This window comes from Crinia signifera, chromosome 3 (genome assembly GCF_055691185.1).
Source record: "Crinia signifera chromosome 3, ASM5569118v1, whole genome shotgun sequence".
Classification (NCBI taxonomy): domain Eukaryota; kingdom Metazoa; phylum Chordata; class Amphibia; order Anura; family Myobatrachidae; genus Crinia; species Crinia signifera.
In genome coordinates this window covers 145,669,300-145,691,074 of record NC_139219.1, presented here as the reverse complement: position 1 = coordinate 145,691,074, position 21,775 = coordinate 145,669,300, and the positions used below count along the sequence as shown (strand labels likewise).

At 40.8% G+C, this 21,775-nt stretch overlaps 1 long non-coding RNA gene across 1 annotated transcript; it reads left to right on the top strand.

The window, feature by feature from the left end:
- Positions 1–1,211: 1,211 nt before the first annotated feature.
- LOC146062594 (uncharacterized) lies at positions 1,212–21,232 on the top strand. Its single transcript, XR_014471414.1, has 3 exons — positions 1,212–1,378; positions 20,314–20,420; positions 20,658–21,232. It is a non-coding gene; the product is annotated as an uncharacterized LOC146062594 (long non-coding RNA).
- Positions 21,233–21,775: the final 543 nt, after the last annotated feature.

Genomic DNA, 21,775 nt, shown 5'->3' with positions numbered 1-21,775 from the left:
TAGGGGCGTGATGAGGGGAGCGGCCGAAATAATGAGGGAAAATGGGCGTAAATATGGGCGTACACGGGGGTGTGCACCAAAAATGAGCGGTGCTACTACCGCACGATCGACTAAAGCACCGTTCATTTCGGACACAAAACAGGCAGCCGCCAACCGCCATCTCAAACCACCCCTACAGATACCGCATGCCAGCGTGCGCCTGGGTTTGCTAATTTACGCTGATTACTACCAAACACATACACCTGAATGTAATAACCAATGCTGCAGTCTATTAAGTCCAAACCATGATTTCACTACCTGCAAGCCACACACAGCACTCAAACACATTGGAAGCTTATCTTTCTATACTTCTCTACATTTAAAGGTTTGTTTAATTTAAGGTAAGAATCTTTGTAAGACCTGCTTATATATGCTAAGGTAGGTATTTGTTAAACAGTTAGACACATTCACTACGTGCTTTCATAGACTTTACACAGTAGCACACTCAATCTACACAAGTCGACATGTGTCAACGTGTTCACTCTAATACAAACATAGGTTTTGTATTTATGATACAATAACATAAACCACATCTAACACCTACAAAGGATGTTTCAGCAATGTTTTAAGCCCATGCCCACTATTTTGCACATTAATTAATTCAATCAATTAATTAATTTTCATAATTATAGTTGAAAGGCAAGATTTGCAGGTCCATATATGTGAAGGGTATGCCAGCGTACACGGACTTACGCTCACTCTCACGAGCGGTGACATAAGCTGAGTTTTCTATTGAAAACAATAGGGACCCGTCCGTGCAAGCTGGCGTACGCTCAGATAGTGTAACCCTGATAAAGGGTTAAATTGACATGAGCAGAACTGTAACCCAATGAAGGGGTAAATAATAAATCCATGAGTAAATATATGAGTTAACAGTATGTATTTCATGTATATTTATATTTATGAACATGTATTATACAACATGTGTATATGTGGCATAGGGAGAGGCCGTAGTGTATAAATACCTATATACATTAGAGGCAGTTATTTTAGGGTTAAATCAATTACTATGTACATTGATGAGAGTGAGAGAAAGTACTAGATACTTCATTTGCACAGCTGACTGTGAGGCTGTCAATCATCCAGTCAGCTGCAGTGAGAGGGAGGCAGAAGGCGGGAAAGATGTGTGGGTGTGGCCAGCTGAGGAGAGGGGTATAAATAGAGCAGCTGAGAGGGAGTCTGGAGACTGCTGATCCCCTGGCCAGAGTTGTACACCTTATCTGTCCCCGCTGCTGCTTGCAAAGTAGCTGGCTGTAAACACAGCAGCAGCGGCGGGGGACAGTGGAAGTGAAGGAGCAAGTGAATGGAGAGATCCTCCTGATCTGCTGGCAGTGTCTTGGTGAGCCAGTTTTCAGAAGGGGAAGCAGGAGCAGGAGCAGTTGCCGTAGTGATAGTAGAGGCCTGTTCATGATTAAGCAGTGTCAGGCCTGAGGTAGGAGGAGAAAAAGTGACAGAGGAGCAGAACAGAGATAAACCCAGGAGGGGAGGAATTGTCTGGCGTGGTGAGCCTGCTGGGTTGTAATAGAGTTCAGCACACATCACCCCTACATATATGTGTACATCACAACTGAGCACTAATTGTCATTAATATAGACTTACTGAGGGCCCTGGGTTGTGCTGCGGAGCCTAGTACAGTAAGGAATAGCCACAACAGCAGCCTGTCAGAGAGTCTGGGGGAGTGGCTGCTTGTTAGGAGCTGAGCTGAGGAGACAGAGCAGGCAGCCGAGTAAAGGGAGCCAGAGCCTTATATTACACAGCTTGCGGCCTCAAGCATTTCTGCTGTATCCCAAGTGACCAGATAAATACTCACTATCAGTTGGTGGAAAATACTTTATTAAATAATCTACTTGATGCTGCACATAGGGGGATTAGGACCCTCATTTAAATTAGGTTGCAGTTGAATGTATTTACTTCTTGAGCAAAGTTGCAAGCTAAAAAGAGACGTTGTCTCTTTATAAGTGACAATAAATACAAGACCCCGATACTTGGTAAAGACTACTGAGGAAAAGTGGATAAATGATCCCTGTCATACCTGGTTGCAGTTAATAAGGGATTGCTGAGGAGAAGTTACAAGCTGATTGTTGTATTCTAGCAGTACATACCTGTTCTATGACACCTAATTGGGGTGAGCTGTAGAGAGCAATATAGAAAGGACATCCCTGCTGAGAGATTTCATCTGTCATATATACTAAGTACTTTACAGTATACTTTTACATAGACTCTATAGAGAATGAGTATCACTTAAGGTGCGTACACACTGCTGCAATTAGTCATGAAATCGCTGGCAAAATGGTCGCTCAGTGACCATATTGCCAGTGATTTCATGTGCAGCCAGCGATAAATGGCTGGGAGCGCGCTCCCGCGGCCAGCGCTTCATGGTCGCTGGTCGCAGGAGCTTGCTCCTCAGATTCTGCACAAAATTGCAGGTCGCTGGTGCACAAAGCACTGTGCACCAGCGACAAGCGACACCTACTATGTCCAGCGCCGGCCGGGACCTGTGGACCCGCCCACACGCCCTGTCACAGTGTGACACGCCGGCCGGGACCCACCCACCCTCCCTGTCAGAGTGACACGCTGGCCGGGACCCGCCCACCCTCCCTGTCACAGCGTGACATACACGGCCTCCCCCTGCTTCCTCCTCCGTCCCTGCCCGCGCATACAGCACAGAAGCTGCTGCGCAAAACTCCCCCCCACTGTGCCAGCACCAACACCTCCATCGCGCCCCACAGCCGCACTAGTCAGTGCATAGGCTGTCTTTAGAGGGCATTGGTGTTGGGCAGCATGATTATGTTCATGCTGCCCATCGATGGTGATTTGCACCATCGGTGGGCAGCATGAGCATTACCATGCTGCCCCACACCAATAGTATGTGACATGAAAAAAAATGAAGGGGGCATTGGTGTCGGGCAGCATGATTATGTTCATGCTGCCCATCGATGGTGATTTGCACCATCGGTGGGCAGCATGAGCATTACCATGCTGCCCCACACCAATAGTATGTGACATGAAAAAAAATGAAGGGGGCATTGGTGTCGGGCAGCATGATTATGTTCATGCTGCCCATCGATGGTGATTTGCACCATCGGTGGGCAGCATGAGCATTACCATGCTGCCCCACACCAATAGTATGTGACATGAAAAAAAATGAAGGGGGCATTGGTGTCGGGCAGCATGATTATGTTCATGCTGCCCATCGATGGTGATTTGCACCATCGGTGGGCAGCATGAGCATTACCATGCTGCCCCACACCAATAGTATGTGACATGAAAAAAAATGAAGGGGGCATTGGTGTCGGGCAGCATGATTATGTTCATGCTGCCCATCGATGGTGATTTGCACCATCGGTGGGCAGCATGAGCATTACCATGCTGCCCCACACCAATAGTATGTGACATGAAAAAAAATGAAGGGGGCATTGGTGTCGGGCAGCATGATTATGTTCATGCTGCCCATCGATGGTGATTTGCACCATCGGTGGGCAGCATGAGCATTACCATGCTGCCCCACACCAATAGTATGTGGGCTCAATATAAATGAAGGGGGCATTGGTGTCGGGGTGGCAGGGGCCGCACGGCCGTCTTGTGCCCCCACACCCCTGGCAGGAGTGGGGCACTAGCGGCTGCTGCCGCTAGATTATCCTGCCCCTACAAAGATGACCCCTGCTACATCTGTATATACACCATATACACTTTTATTCCCTTCCAGAAGGACTTCCCACAACCCATGTCAATCATAAATGAATTTAAATAGAGGGTAAAAAAAATCTAGTCAAAATTGCTAGCAATTTTCAGGGAAAATTGCTGGTCCCTCTGAAAAACTGTAAACTGAGCAATATATTGCTGAGAAATATATTGCGGAGATATATTGCAAGTACACTGAGCAATATATTACTCAGCAATATATTGCAAGCAATATATTGCTAGCAATATATCTCCCCCGTGTGTACACAGCATTACTATAGAAAACCTGGACTCTATGCTATATTGAGCCGCAGCTTTATCCTTAAAAAAGGACAGTGCAGATTCAAATGCAGACTGTCAAAGTACGCATCATAGAGATTTATTCAAGTTTACCTTGGTTACATCCAAAGAAATAAGAGAATATGGGAGCTTGGATGTAAATATTGCTATTATTATAATATAAATACCTGATATATCACATCGCTGGGAGAAGAAGGAAGGTATAATTTAAATACAAGCACCATTCAAGGAAGGAAGCTACCTATGGATGGTTATTAAAGTTACCGGAGGGAACAGATTTCTATAATCCTTCAGTATTCAATTGTCCGATTATTCCCTGTGAGGATTACAAAAATTATTTTGTTGAAGTTTCAACTTTTTATTAGCTAACACCTCACCTTACAGGACTCAGGTGGGAACTTTATCATCTAAGGAACTTCAGGACATACTCCCTTTGGAACTCTACAAAATAAACCAAAGCTTAGGTGTTTTTTTTTCTCTTTGACTAACTAGTGTACACAGAAAAAAAAACATATTATTGCGCAATAATAATTTATAGTTCATTACTACTGTATAAGGCTTCATTGTTGATATAAAATGTGTGCAAACGTTTGAAGTATCATTTCTCTTGTGCATGTAATACAATGTATTATTGGTTGTAGCCAACTAAGGTAGGAGTGTATAACCTTGGTATTTAAAGGAGGCATCCAAGAAGTCTGACAGAGCTTGACTATCATTCTTCAGTTCCATTCAAATAAAACTGTGTTTGGGTTATTTATGCCATTGTTTCACCTATTTGTGCTGTGTGGAATTGCCTATGTACACATTCATAATATTATTGTTAGGTAACTAAATTTATTGGTTACTGGATAATTCAAAGGGTGTTTCCCCAAGCCCGCCCTATTGAAATATAAAAATATCTATATACCACCAAAGCTTGGGGTGGAGGCACAGTCAGACATTAGAGTAATCTACATTCCTATAAAGGAGGGTTACAATAGCAGCAAGAAGTCGGTGGGAAGACAGACGAGAGACGTCCGTAAACGGTGGCGTACGCTCAATTGTACGCCAGTTGTCGGAGTGTAAGGGCTGGCCCGTCCGTGTACGTTGGCGTACGCTCAATTGTACGCCACTCCCCTTTGCCGTTGTTTCTGGCCGTACGTATGCGGCTGAGTTGTGGGTGGACTTAACCCCAACGGCCGCGTACGGATAGCGTACGTTAATAGCGAACGTACGCACGTTTGGCCGCTACGATCAGAATAACCTCCTCAGTTACATTAATTTACACATATACAGTATACTAAGTCACCAGCCCTGTCAAGGCATTTCTGCTCTGGTGGAATTACACCACATTGTAATAGCATACTTTGGGTCATATAATTATATATTTTTAAACTGAGAGCCATTTCACCTGGAGCCCTCCCCCAAGGATCCTACGATATGGCTCTACAATGATCAACATACCATCCAAATACTGGTACCATACATGCCTCACAGAACGGTGATACACAGAATTTGCTCAAATCAATTGATGTGCACATTGAAGGTGCTTGTAGTTAATCTAGATGTAAAAGAAAGCAATTCACCAGCATGCCACAACGGGCCATCAAAAGAGACATATATCCTACATGATAATAGCAATGCAGAGATACATACATTTACTAACATATTGTAAGCCCCCATCCATGGCAAGATGTTTATGTTCTGGTGACCCTATACTACATAAATAAGTAACCATTTATAAATATACTGTATACTGAGATGTAATTTACCAGGAGCACTGGAAGATTATGGCAATACAAGGATAAACATTCCCTCCCAGTTAAGCAATATATAGTCATAAATTGAAAACACTAGTGTGATGCTATAATCACATTCAATCTGTGTGCACCTTGTTTGGTTTCCTAAAATGTAAAAAAAAATCACGGATATCCAGAACTGTAGTTCAAATGTAAAATAATACTATATATTCAAGTTGGAGATTTCCATTGCATCAAAAACTGTGTTTCTGAGATATTTTATCTGACGTATAGGTTATATTTATTTCACATCAAGGTTCTGATGACATGAAGTAGATTTGAAAAACTGTACGGATGTAAATATTTGCTAAACCAGGGCAATGCTCAAGCTTTTGGGCTTCTACTTCCACCAGAAATGATGCCAATCTAATTATGTGCGATAGTGAGTGTTAATAAGAATGTTGTAGTAAATGTAACAACCTGAATCACTTATTGTATTAATTATTAATCCAAAAGTACCTGTATCCCCTTGGTGGAATTGGTGTATAAAATGTTTAAGCTGGATGTACAATGCATGTTCAATACATGTTCTGTTCCAACAATAACAAAAGAGCCACTAGCGATGTGAACTGTTTTTTTATGGTTGAAGTACATCTATCTGTGTTTTATTTATAAAAATATGCAGTTATTATTGTCACTTTAATATTCCTGACATCCAGGCAACACTGCCTATTAGCTCAAAATTTGCTTTAATCTCGGAAGAGATTCCAAGATTAAAGCAAAGTCCCAGTAGGGTAGGTGGAAATCACAGTTTCTGTCACAACTGAAGGGCTGGATGAAGTCGTGTGGTGTGTAGCAACCGGAGACGGACCAGAGGAGGAAGGATTAAATCGTGCAGGTTTAATAATAGAATTCATAAATGGAACAATACACACTTGAATACTTTCTTTAAGTGGCAGTTAGTGGTAATAAGAATTGAGCCAGCACGGCACTTTGAAAGAAGAAAAAGTTCATTTAAAGAATGATAGTTCAAGCACTGCGGACGGCAGGCTGGGGTCTTGAGAAATGAGGAAATCCAGAAAGAGAGTGTACTTGATGGTAATGAGGGATCCTTGAAGACTGAAAGAAGATGGATGATGACAGAAGAATGGGAAGTTGCTTAGAAGCAAACGGCTTGAAGAGCTTAGGCCAGGAAGCTCAGGGATGCAGGCAGAGACCAGACTGTGGAGAGAACTGGCAGCGATGGGGTTAAGCTGAACCGAGACCAACACAGAGCACTGAAGCAAGGCACCAAGTCAGGAGAGGTGAGTCAGAGAGCCGGAGTCAGCTGGGAGCTGTGAACGCCTCTGGAGACTCTTTGTACTGACACTGAACAGGCCTAGGCAGATCCCCTATATCCCTAGAGGGCGGCTGCCATTGGCTGTCAGGTCAGTATGGGCGGAAACCTCAGACAAGGACCAATCTGCTATTTGCCCTTAATCAAGATGGCGGCGCCGGCCTCGCGGCGCCCCTACAGCACACACCGCTACACTTGCCGGCGTCCCACGCTGCCTGCTGCCCACCAGATTGCCGCTGCCCGCTGCCGCTGAACTGGAGACCACTACACGCTAGCCGACGGCGGACGCGAGCGGGTGAGTAGTATGCCCGCCGCGCACCGCCGCGGCTGAGTGTGACAGTTTCCTTACCCTGTCACAGATACAGATCCTACTGTATGCAATGGGAACAGGGCAGAAGGGGATGGAAAAGCAAGGAGGAGGATGATTCATGAGGCAATGGAACAGTGCCATATGGGAAGGCAATGAGGGATATACCACCCAGGGCTGACAGAAAAAGCTCTAAGCCCAAGATGCTTTTTTATTTTTGTAAGATAGTTTTTTAGGATAGTAGGTATAATTTCCCACAAGGCTTACTTAATCTTCTACAAAAACATCTTAATACTAACAATATCTGAAAAAACGAAATTGTAAAAACTGAAGGGGTAAGAGCATTTACAATGGCTAAGAAATACTAACTTATACTGTACATATATTTACCTAGTTTCTAACTAAGGTAGTTCAGTTAGATTATATACAACTAGACTACATAACAATTCTATTCTATACCTCAACATAATGAACATCTTATAGAAAATGGTATCCTATAGGGTAATGTCAATTATTGCAGCTATTCTGTAAAGGAAAATTAAGGGCACCAAAACTTGCCAATAGGCCAATTAAAAAGTGAGAGTACCAGTTATTTACAAGAAGGAATATCAATTAATTATTAACAATAACAATAATCACTCATAGAACATTGATGTTGCAGTACTTCAAATATTATTCATATACAATTTCATATACAAAAAAAATATAAATAAAATGCTAAAAATTTAAATCATCAAAATTATAATGTTCAATATATGGGGAACACAATTAACTATTAATTGCTGCAAGGTGATTTTTTTCCTGTTTCTTTACAAAAGATACAATTGCAATGCCTTCATTTTGTCTCAGGGGCTTCATGTTTGTAAAATATTAATCCAAAATACATCTGCAGTGCACATGTTTTGTCCATTAAAGAAGGAGTTTAGTTTTGCAAACCAACCTGAATCACCCCCTCTACTTCTTATTGGTTTAACACTTTCTAGAGAATATATTTATGGAATCTGATTGGTTGCTATTGACAACATTCCTTTAAATATGAGAGTGAAACTATTGTGACAACTGTATCAATCCCTAGCTAGATTTTTTTTATTTAATTTCTTAGCTTTATAAAGTTAGGTACTTATGTATTATCTGGGCTCCCATGTTAAATGCACCCTATTTTTTCATACCCCTACTATCCAACTACGCATGGAGTTGATTTTATATAGTGTGGCGAGCGCAGCGAGCCACCGTGCCCGAAGCGTGGCGAGCGCAGCGAGCCCCGCAAGGGGACGCGGTCTCATAAGAAAAACGGGAGCCCAGATATTACATAAGTACCTAAAGTTATTTATCATTATGTATTGAATTGTAGGTAATAGTAGTCAAGTTTTCTTTCCACTCAATTCTCATTTTTGAGTGAATATGCCAGCTAAGCACTGTAGGTGAGTCATTCTCTTCTTTCAAGTCAAATAATTTCCTTGCTGACTTCAAAAACTATTTAGCATGAATCTCTTATTTTAATGGTCTAAAGAAACCATATCAGCAGCACCAATTTTTCACAAAAAGCAAGACAAAAACATCACAAAAACCTGATTATTACGTATCTGGCTTCTACATTTACTGCAGTAGATAAAAAGGCAGAAAACACTTTACATCAGTCCTGACCAACCCATGGCTCTCCAGGTGTGAAACTATTAATACCAGCATGCCCTTGTACAGTTTTGCTACTAAGGAATGGTAAAATAATGGGAGGGCATGCTGGGATGTATAATTTCACAACAGCTGGAGAGACACGGGTTAGCAAGACCTGCTTTAGAATTTAATTTAATTTTTACGTTTTTATCCAAGTGCAAGTACCATTGTAGTATATCAAAACTTGAGTTATTGGGGGAAATTTACTAAAGGAAATTTGTAAAAAATAAGTGTATTTGTATCCAGAAATACACTTATTTTTGACATTTACTATCCCGAAAATACGGCAATTCGTATTCGTATTAATAGCACATCAATACGAATACGAATTGCCGTATTTTCGGGATAGTTAATGTCAAAAATAAGTTTATTTCTGGATACAAATACACCTATTTTTTACAAATTTCCTTTAGTAAATTTCCCCCATACTGTTTTTTGACATTACAAAAATAGTGGTCTTCTCTACGGCACCATCACTGCAAATTATTCCTATCACATTTCTTGGAATTTGGTTTTTAAGAAAAAAATTGAATGTATTTGGATTGTTCAATTGCACAAAAATATAACCAAAATGTCCTTTACTTCTTGAGTGATTTCAGAACAAAAGCCCATGAAATCCACCAGTACTATAAATTTCACCTGTTCTGACAGCAGTGTACCCACTAAAGGGGGGCTTTAACAGAGATGGGGGGGCCAAGTGCAGACTCCAGGTGGAGCCGTACTCGCATTATGCCAGAGCCTATAGTGCATGCCACGTCTCTGAAAACTTTGCCTAAATCAATACTGAATGTGCATGTGCAGCAACCATTTTGGGTGTGATTTTTGCCAAAGATGCAACGCCTGGCATGGTACTCCTGAGATGTATTAAACGTGGATACAGTGTATGTGGTGTGGGCCCCCCTGGGCTCATGGGCCCGCATGCACTGCATATTTTGCCCCCATTATATTATCACCCCATAGGGGAAGTGTTGTCATAATAAATTGTGATGGCACCCTCCATTCAGTTATTATACTGCGTCTTGTGGCCCTGTAAAATACAGAAACTTCTCTTGTTCATCTTAGCTAAATTCATGTGTATTTTGCAGTATTTATGTAGAACCTTCCATTTCAAGCTTGGAATTAATAGCTTGTAATTTATTGTTGTAACTGGATGCTATTCTGTTCATGCTTGCAGTTTTTTTGTCAAAATAAATAACTGTCTGTGTTTTTATTGAATAGAAACAGTGGGTGAGAATCACAGTGATTAGGTTTGGCCTCAACAAACAAACATCAGCTCTATTGTTAAACTATGATGCAGTTAGTATGTGTGATATACTACTCGGAAAGCAGCCCTAATCAAATCACTGTCCCTGTTACTAAATTAGGTTACATTGAAGTTGACTAGCTATGAAATCACATATATCAATAAAGGACTTGCGGATTGAAGAGCTACCCTAGTGGTGCTATTCTGGAAGACTAATTAAAGGATATGGTTTCTACTGTACTGTTGGGATTCATGTTGGAAAATAGACTAATCATGGGGAACATCTTATCACATACTACAAGGAAAGGATCTAAGCACTGGTAGAAGCTGAATAGAAGCTTAGTGACATTTAAGATAGACTGCTGTCTATCTAAGTGGTAGATAATGTAGACAGACAGCCCAGCATTCTGAGGCAAGGAAAAACCTTATACAACTAAAAGGAACAGCTATTCGATACCTGCTAAATATTTATTTTTAAATGTTGTTCACATTCTGTGGTTTTGAATAGAGATGTGCAGACTCGGATTCCAGAAATCCGAGCCCCCACGGACGTCATCATTCCGCGCCCGGTTCCGAGCAGCGCTCGGAGATTCCGCCTGACTCAGGTCCGTCCGCGTGGTCAGAACGTCATCTCCCGGTGCCGGATTTAAATAGCGGCTGCTGCGCCCGCCATCTTCACTCCAGTCTAGTAGTGGGTTGGGAGAGGGTGTGTTGGTGCTGCTGTTGGGGCTTAAACTTGAGCTTGACCTTGAACGCAATATTTTTTATTCGCTGGGGCTGTCTCTCTCAGTGCTGCTGTGTAGTCTAACTGTGTATTTGTAGTACTACTGTCTCCTCTGTGCGTTCTACCTCTGGTGTGCTGTGCTGTAATTATTTTATTAGCTGGGGCTGTCTCTCAGTGCTGCTGTGTAGTCTGTCTAACTGTGTACTTGTAGTACCACTGTCTCCTCTGTGCGGTCTACCTCTGGTGTGCTGTGCTGTAATTATTTTATTAGCTGGGGCTGTCTCCCTCAGTGCTGCTGTGTACTCTGTTCTCCTCTCTGCTTAGGGTGGGCTCTCCCTAGCAAGGAGGACAGTCTAAATGTGTACTTGTAGGACTACTATCTCCTCTGTGCTGGGGTCTACCTCTGGTGCTGTGCTGTAATATTATATATTATATTAATAATTAATTATATTATATATATAGTCCACTGGTGCTACCTGCACTGAATCTGCCAGTATTATTTAGTTACTCAGGGGTAGATTTATTAATGGACGATTAGGGGCATATCCCCATGCGCTAAAGCAGGGGATAGCGCTTCCCCTTATCTATGACACCCGCTGAGCGGGTGTCTTTCGTGCGGCGTTGCGGTGCAGTAGGCATAGCGCAGCTACGATATTTCGTGCTGCGCGCCTGCCTCCTGCCTAATTTATGAACGGTCAGCATCGCTGACCGTTCCACCTCCTGCAGCTGTCGACTTTGAAAGCTGCAAACGGCGATGCCCTATGCCTACAGCAGGGACAGCGCTGTCCCTGCTGCTGGCTCTGAGCTGCGCTGGGATCTCGTGTGAGTAGCGAGATCCCGCGCATGCGCAGTGAGCCAGCCGGGGGAGAAGCAGGCAGCACGTCAGACATCACCGGAGGGGGGAGTTAGCGCTCCCCCACTTCGGCCGGCAAGATGTTGATACATCTTGTCGGTGTCCCCTCCTGAGGCGAAGCAGGAAATGTTATAGCGGCGCTCTTAGCGCCGCTATAATAAATGTACCCCACAGTCCACTGTTGCCACTGGCAGTGCTACTGCCTAAGTGTACCTACCTAGTACGTACTAAGCTGCTATATATAATTTAATTAAAAAATAATACTTGTGCTGCGTGGGAATGTAAAAAATAATTCCATGCTGCTGGTGCACTGACGTATGCCACTGAGTGCCACTGCCAAGCAGTACCTAATAATAAAATTAATTATTATAAATTCTGCTGGTGCACTGCATGAAGCTACTGGTGGTGTGTAACTACATTTAGTGTTGACCACTGGCAGTGCTACTGCCTACCTACCTAGTAGTTTATTTTCTCTACCTACTAGGCTGCTATATTATTAATACTTAATTAATTGAATTATATATAGTCCACTGGTGCTGCCTGCACTGAATACTGTGAATAGAGGTTGCCAGTATTATTTACTCAGTCCACTGTTGCCACTGGCAGTGTTACTGCCTTAGTGTACCTACCAAGTAGTACAACTACATACTAGGCTGCTATATGTAATTTAATTAAAAAATAATACTTGTGCTGCGTGGGACTGTAAAAAATAATTCCATGCTGCTGGTGCACTGACGTGTGCCACTGAGTGCCACTGCCAAGCAGTACCTAATAATAAAATGAATTGTTATAAATTCTGCTGGTTCACATATGCTAGTATTGCTGACGTATCTACCTGTCTTGTCCCTAGTACTGCCTTATCTACCTGTCTGGTGCCCAGTACTGCCGTATCTACCGCTGCAGTGCAGTCTTACACGAGCCACATGTTTGTGCCGCACACTTGTGTGGCTTAGCATAGTTACCCAGCTACCTCGGTGCATTTTTTTGCCCTAAAAACAATATTGTGTGGTGTGAGGTGTTCAGAATAGACTGGAAATGAGTGGAAATTAATGTTATTGAGTTTATTTATTGTTATTCTGTGATTTTAGCAGTTTTTATGCTTCTTTAACAAAAAAATCAGAACCCAAAACCTAAAAAATCCAAACACAAAACACTTAGGTGGTGTTTTGCCAAAACGCATTAGAACCCAAAACCTCAAGGTAATCAGAACCCAAAACCCGAAAAGTGGCCGGTGAACATCCCTAGTTTTGAATCTGTACCTGTTTTGTAAGTAACAAATAAATACAATTTGCTTTCACAGATACTAGGTGGCCCGTGTGAAAATTTCGTATGCGAATAAAACACCATTAATTTTATAGCGAGATTGGTGGTTTGTAGTAGGACTAAGGATGAACCGGTTCATTGCAGCCATTTTCAATAGCCAAGCAAAACTGATCCCCTCAAAGGGCCTACACATGGGGAGATGGTGAAGAGTTCTGAACAATGCTAGATCGCTCAGAACGCATTAGCAAGATCGTTCAGCACAAGGCACACTGCGATGTGTCAAGGATGTGGGCTGAGCAATCTGTCAGGACCACTGTTCTCCGGTGAGAACAGTGGTCCGGCATACTAGATATTAATCGATGGACAATAGCGATGTATGGGGCCGTGTATCACTATCGCTATCACTAAACCCCCTGAGGGATGTACTGTATGGGCATTTTCAAAGCGATTTAGTGAGATCGTTTAGAAAATGCCCCTAAATCACTACATGTGTAGGCCCAATTAGCTGTGCCATATCACCGCATCCAGGGCCAAAAGTAAATTTTTAACTTTGATTTTTAAACAGACAATACAATGTGAAATTCTAAATTAACAAGTCGTCAGAAGCGGAGAACTTAATCTTTAAAATGGTACTTTATTTATTGATTTGGTTAAGTACTGTATGAAGGGAGAAAAAGGGATCATCAAAAATCACCTTCTAGAAATAATATATATGATGATTCTGACACCCATGAAGCTAAAAAGGAAAAGAACAACTACCGAGGTAGTTGAAAGGGTGCTGTAGGGGAAGTCTTGCCATCAGCAGCCACTAGGTGGTGGGATAGTCAGTCCCACACAAGAAACAGAAAAAGGAATTGTGGGTGGCTCTGAGGGAAGGTTCAAAAAATTTATTAAAAGTGAACACATATAATAAAAATATAATAAATTAATGAATTAATGAAATGATACAGTAAAAGCTAAAACTCAATGAAACAGTGGACATAGATCAATAATAATAGTCACCATACAGTCCCTTTCCTAGATTGTCTCCATAGGTGATCAGCGGTATGAATTGGAATGCACTTTTTCCCTCAAAGTTGAAGGAAGCTGTACAACCACTAGAGGAGTTCAATTCAAATCGGACAGCATTGCAAGTACCGGTAATTAGAAGTCCTCTAAGTCCAGGGAGTGTAAGGGAGTGGATGTCCAGCCAGGCAATAACAAGTTGCAAACACCACATTTAATGCATTTCGGACTAGATGTCCTTCCTCAAATGTGTGGTGTAAACTGAGGTTGAGTCTCCGTATATCCCCTGGTATAATCAATTTCCTGATAGTCGATTGGATAATTAATTATGTCACATGATATTCTTTACTTATCCAATGCATGTAAAAGCACATGTAGCCAGGTGGTTAGCCGCAATTACCGGAAGTTCAGGACTATCAGGATATTGATTATACTAGGGATATAAGTAGACTCAATCTCAGTTTAAGAACCCGATAAGATAAGGGCAACTGCCCACAAGAAAGCTGGCGCTGGACTGACGAAGCCAATGGGCGAAACATGTGTCCCGGCATACCCTAGGTGCAGTGCAGGAGATGGGCGAACGGCAGCCTTATTGGCACTGCCACCCACTATCCACAGATCCGGCTCCGGGCCCGCTAAACACAGAGTGTGAAGGAGAGGTAACAACCGCCACAGCTCCGTTCATGAGCTGACAGGCGGTGATCTGCAATGTAGATTCCACACCGACCGGGATTGGTACCTGACAGCTATCAGCTCCCAGCAAACCCATTCCCTCAAGTGAAGGGAGTTTTGTTGTTCTCTAAAAGTTTATTGACTTGATATGCACTATTTCAGACTGTTGGATACTGGGTGTCTTTTTTTTGTTAAAAATATCTGCGATAATTGAGTATATAAAGATTGATATGTTTTAACTACTGCATTGCTTGCCCACCAATAGGAGCATTGAGGCAACTATAAATAAAGCTGCAGACTGATTGGGTCTTGAAAATAATTCTTGCACTTGTCACTGTTGCGGCTCATGTTTTGTGAAATATTCAGTAACACGGAGCTTGATGTTTATTGGGTACAATCATTGAACTGCCGACGATAGTTCTATGTTATAAAAAGGATATACTTTTATATGTTACCGCTGCAATTCTTTTGTGACATTAACAATTATATATGTTAGGCGCCGTCCGGGTCCCTCTGCAGCTTCTGCGCTGCCGGGACGGCGGCCATCTTCTTCCGGCGCACGTCAGACTGAAGCGTCGAGGACTTGCTAGGCATCTTCTGAGCATTGTTGCCATTGGTTATATTTATTAGTACCACCGTCACGCATGTTGCGTTCAACCATAAGTCATCTCCTTGTGTTGTCACCCCTTGGGGGTTCCGGGGACCCCTAACCTTGTGTGGGCTTTAGTTAGCTGTCCCCTTGCTCTCCTCTGGCCTTGGTGGGCGTGTTGTCTCTCTCAAGACCAGGTGACATCGGGGTTGGAGCTGGACTAACAGGCTCCTTCAGACACGGCTATTATTGGCGAAGCCTAGTTACGCACACGTCCGCCAACACCAGCTTCAGGCAATGGAGGAAGGGCAGGATAGGTGGTCCTCGGATCCTTACAATATACTGCCATTGCCAATATGGGATTAATGTAGTATATGCAAGATAAAAAAACTATTTGAGACTATTATACACCATATTTCAGACCCTGCGAAAGTCAAGGCATAGCAAATATATGTAAAAAAAATCTACAGCTGAGGCTAAATTTTCAGTTGAGGCTACAGATAATATGTGGTTCCAACAGCCTGCTATGTATTCTATTTCAATCTACCTGATCTATTTTTTCGGTCAGGACTAATATTTGTAAACTACAAGGCTCTCTCATCAGGGAGTCTGTAGATACTTATCACCTGACTCTATACTATTCATATACTCTCTCATCTATACGGACCTTGGTGCCATCCCTGCAATACTGAAAAGCATCAGAGTGACACAGGGTCAACCCATGAAATTCATGATCCATTCCAGTCAGGATTCAGGAAAAGGCATATCACTGGAACAGCTCTGGTATGTGTGCTGAATGATCTTATAGTGGCAAGAGACAGAGGTGACTGTTCAATTTCAATCCTTCTGGATCTCTCTGCTGTATTTGACACTATGGGATTATAATTGAGCACCCAAATAATTCCTGTGGACTGGATGGCACAATCCTTAGCTGTTTCAAATAATTTCCCACCGGCAAATCACAAAGAGTTTCTTCTGAAGTATACTCATCATCATCAGTGCCCCTGCCATGTTGTGTTCCATAGGGTTCTATGCTATCTACCATGCTTTTTTAAGTAAACATGCTGCCACTGGGTGAAATTATAGGAAATTGTTGCCTTGTTTACTGTACCTGTCCTTTGCTGAGAACCCAATGACAATGCTAAATGGTTGTCTAGCTAAGCTCCAGGAATAGATAATTGCCAGTTGGCTGTGACTTATCCCTGAAAAATCAGTGGTCCTCATGATAGGTTACAGGAGAAGACTGCAGCATAGCCTACCAACAGGACTTTTGTTTAGAAGTTCAGAAATACAAAAAACTCAATATGTGCAGAACCCTGGTGTTGTCCTGGATGGTAGCTTGACACTTAAGCACCAGGTACCAGCCACAATCAAGTCCTCAGTCTTTCATCTGGGGAACATAGGCAGAATCAAGCACTTAATTCCCTCGGAAGATCTGCCAAAAGTCATACATGCATTTCAATAATCACACCTAGACGACTACAATGCAATAGTACAATCCCCCAATATATTGCAAAGCTTGCAGATGGCACAAAATGGAGCTGCCAGGCTATTTACCAACCAGCCCTGTTCAAGCCACATAACCCCTATTTGCTACTCCCTCCACTGGCTGCCTGCAATTTTTTAATCCCTTGAGTGTCCAGTGAATTTGTGAAAATAGGTGTGAAAATTGCCAAGCAAACATATTTATTCATCATAATGACCTGTAATGTTTACCTTATACAGGAAATATTATCTTTTTTTACACAATATTTTTATTTTAATTTATATAACAAATCTGAGCAACGCTGGCATTTTAACATATATTTTGCACATCTCTCACAGAGATGTTGGCACTCAAATGGATAAATCGGACATACTAGCTTTCAAAAAGCTACATGACCACAACACCGACCCCCCCCCCCCACCACCACCCTTCTAGAATCCTTCAAAAATAGACTTAATGCTTACCTACTATATTTTATGATGTAAAGGCAAATGTAAAGCACTATTAAGAGACAAGTGCTATATAAATAATAATAATAATATTATTATTATTATTATTATTATTATTATAATGCCCATTTACTTGATCTTCAGAACCAAGAGTAGTTTAGTCCAATGGGCAAAGTCAAAATATAGTAATTCTGCCTGTCTTTGGAATCCAAGAAAGCATCCATGTCAACATACAGTAGGACGATCCTAGCAGTTGGTGATTAACAGCTTAAATTGCAGAAATTGTTATATTTTTATTTAATTGATAGGTCAGTCAGAATCAGGTTTATATATAGTTTTTTTAACATGTACATCCTTTTTTTGAAGTGAAATGAAGTTTGGAAATCTGGTTCAGTTCTCAAAACGACAGCTGCAAATTTGTTTCTTAAACACATGTTACACTACCAAATATCCTGCCATGTTTATTTAACACAATACTTATGTATATAGACAGCAAGATCCTAAACGTGACATTTCTGGCCTCAACTTTAGGGATGCATACCTACCTTATAAAATAGTGTGCATTTATAGTCATGCTTAGATGTATTTGCAAACACTATAATACATACAGCTAATGTGTAATATATATACAGTATGTGTTCTATGCCTATGCATCGCATGTTCTAAAACAAGGAACATAAACTGTTAGTGTCTCTCCTAGCACCCATTACAAAGCAAGTTCATTGCTGGGAACAATATGTGCACTTGTACACAGACATTTTTATTTCATTAGGGGTGTCAGCTTACAGCCATTAGCTATACAGATTGGTGATGTCCAAAATGCTTTTTCTGTGCCTTATCTCTAGATCTCTTTTCCATTATTCAGGTCTTTAAAAAAGCTTTAAGTGCATTATGTTTTGTGGCTTGTCTCTGTCCTTCAGCCAGAACAGTCTGAAATAGATTTTATTGGAAATCATTATTTAAATTCCAGCACAGTAGAGAATATTGATCTATGGAATGTAATGGTTCCCAGACTGCAAAATGAAACAGAAAGGGTCTCCAAATAGGCCAACATAATGTCAGTGACAATTCATTTTTTCACTTGTTGTAATGTTGGTTTAATATCCTGAAAAAGGCACTTAACACCAAAGCCTTTATAACGTCTGTCAGGGCACTTGCCGTGGACTGTTACTCATACTTTCTGCATACAGGACTCTATAGCTTAGCTCCGCATGTGATGAGAACAGCTGAAGTAAATTTACTGGGCACTCCTAAATGTTTGAAATATATGACATGCAAATATATACCTTATGGAGAACTGGCTTAGTTTCTCACTATGTACTGGCATAGCATATGTGTGTGGCACACAGTGTGTATATATATACCAGATGAAGTATCTCCAGTACTTCACCCACAAAATAAAATAATACTACAAATCAAGTTATGTGGATATAATGCCCCTATGTTTTGTAGTAGAGTTTTATGTCACTGTTAATGAATATATCACTGTTTAATAAAAGTCATCTTAAGTCCGTAGGTTCCTCTTCATCATTAGGAATATTAACCCCTAAAGGCACTACAGTCACTATAGGGCACATTCATATTAAGTGGAGGAGACAAACAAGCTATTGAAAGCATCATTATAAAACTGTTGGACGCATATCTACATTGGATATAGTTATTTGTAAGTCTCTGATATCTAATCTTCGAGAGTGCATAAATCCACTTTACCATGGGTAACTGTATCAGTTCGGGCTAGCTAATGGTCACCGAAAAGCCATTGCGAGCTGTAGCTTATCAGGGTTATGTTTCACCTGTCTTAGGCAGCCAAAACAAAATCCTTGATAAGGGCCAGCTTATCGTCGGTGCAAACATGACAACACACAGGTTTTACCCATGTGTTTTTACATGAAACTGGATTTTTTCAGACAACCTAATTAAATTGTCTGATAAAAATATCTGCAAAATATAAAGAAAAATTGCAAAAATAAATCTATTTTTCACAACCGATGCATTTTCGCTGCTAATTGGTTGCCACCTAATGAATTTACAGTTGATGTGGTATTGTGTAAGTTTCGCATTTATATATATTGGTTATTTATGATATATACACTTAACATCGGCACTCACCTTTCCTAGTTTTGGGGTGCCCTATGGCTTGTGACCACATTGTTCAAACAGACATTGTAGGGGCTCTGCACACACTAAATTAACTGATAATAAATAGTGGAGATTTGGTTCATGAATTGATCAATGCATTTAAGCCTGCAGCCCCCTTCACGGGACCCTACTGTTCTGCAGGTTGGTTATTTATGATGAAGAAATGTTTGAAGACATACCTTAATTTACACCATAACTATAGATTAAATTCAATAAATCTCATAAGAGCATCAAAAAAGAGACGAGAAAAGTTGCAATGAAATTTAGCTCAATTCAAGTTTAGTCCTGGAGCTGGCACAATTCTGGAACAGAGCGGAGTATTTATCAAAGTTCTAGGAGAGATACAATTTTGAGAGATATTATTTACCATACATTTTACAGATGGTGTTGACAGTTACGATTTGATTGGTGGGTTCTTTTTCTCTTACAATTTTAAAACTTTAAATTTTGTTTTTATTTACCATTATGTAATTTGTCAGTTTGCCCATTTGTGGAACAGAACTGAGGAAACAACACCTCATTTCGCTGTGTACTATACTGTAGTTTGGTTCAGCAAAATAAATGCCAAATCTCCAAGGAAAAATCGGATACATTTTATTGCAAATTCTGAATAATGTCAATATTTAGATTTCTAAATGTTGCTCATCTCTAACAAACCAAAAGAGGGAAAGATTTGTAAGAACATCTGTATATGTAATCAAAAGTGCCAATCCATATTTATGAGCTTCTTTTAAATCATAAAATAATGTTTTTAAAAATCTCAGTGGACTTTTAAACAGTGTAAGATGACTCCACAGTGTAGTAATCATACAGTTAAATTTAAATTGATAATTTGTAGATCTCCTGGGATCATGAAGATGATTGTATCCAGAACTATACAAGAAGCAAAAGTGAAATGAAAACAAAGTACTTGGAAAAACTGAAGGTTATTCTAAAGAAAAAAAAGTGAGTAATAATTTGTTCTCTTACTGTAGTGATACAGACAGAGGGAACATACAGTTACATTGTGGTCTATATGTTCTTTTCTGCTGAAAATAATGCCAAAAAAACTGACAATTTCCAAAAAGCTATTTAAAATCGTAAAATAAAATAGTATTTAAAATGGTAATGGAAATGCTTACATTTATCTATTGTGAAATGTAGAATAATATACAATGCTGTAAAATTGTTTTTCTCCTGCAGTCCAGCTCCTCCTATTTGGATAGGGAGTTCCCACTGTAGCAACAAAACATGGAAGGGCAGGTGGTAGGGCGCTGATTTGTGTGTTGTGTGTGCATAATGTGATGTCACTAAACACAGAACTATGGGAGCTGGACAAGTAACCAAGCCCTGGGGTCCGAGTAAATTGCCTTCCAGGAATCCAAGTGGGCAGATGGAAGGCCTGCATCACTATAAACCCTTGATAGATGCTGCACTACCAGGCTTACAGTCCATGAATCCATCAGAACCTTCAGAAGGTTGAGGACCCATACAAGTAGACCCTTTGATACTCCTTTGTTGCTGGCCCTGATTGAGGTGCCACATTATAACGAACTCTACTGATTGTGACTTTCATCTGTAAAAGACAGCTGCTCTCAGCAAGTGAGGACATTCTCTGTAACCCCCTACAGTGGCGTGTTTCCCTATTGCCTATATACATCAATAGCTGGTGATCAGTAGGATAGGAGGCTCTCCAAATGGATCTTATTTTCAAATATTAAAGTCACAGCTGATAAACCTCAGACATTCTTCTTTTACTCGTCTTATCCTCATTCTTTACATGTGATTTTAAGGAATTTTAATTGGGGTTTCTGTCAATTCAGCTGTATCTAATATGGAACTATGTCATACTTACCTGTATTCATTGAAATTCACTGATGCTGGATATCTTGTTGAACAATTTCCACATTTTTACTTTATTTATGTGATTTATGAATAAACAGTCATTTTAAATTCTGTGAAGCTTGGTTAAATGATTTCATTAAGATATATACTCTTGTACAAATATATAGGTGGTGGGGTCTGGCACTCCCAAAAACTGCAACTGTAGCCGGTGTAGCCAGTGCCAGCACAGAGAAATAACATATAGAACGAAGGAGCGGCACTCATGGCTTGGAGACAAAAATAAATGGCAGACAGTGGTCTATATCAAAGTTACGATTCAATTTAATTTTCATCAGGATGCATATAAAATAGAGAAAAAACATACCCTTATAACATGCTCAACACGTGAAAACCAGAAAACTTCATCTCCATCCCTCTGCTACCACTAATGATGATTATTATTATTATTATTATTATTATAATTTTATTTATAGGGC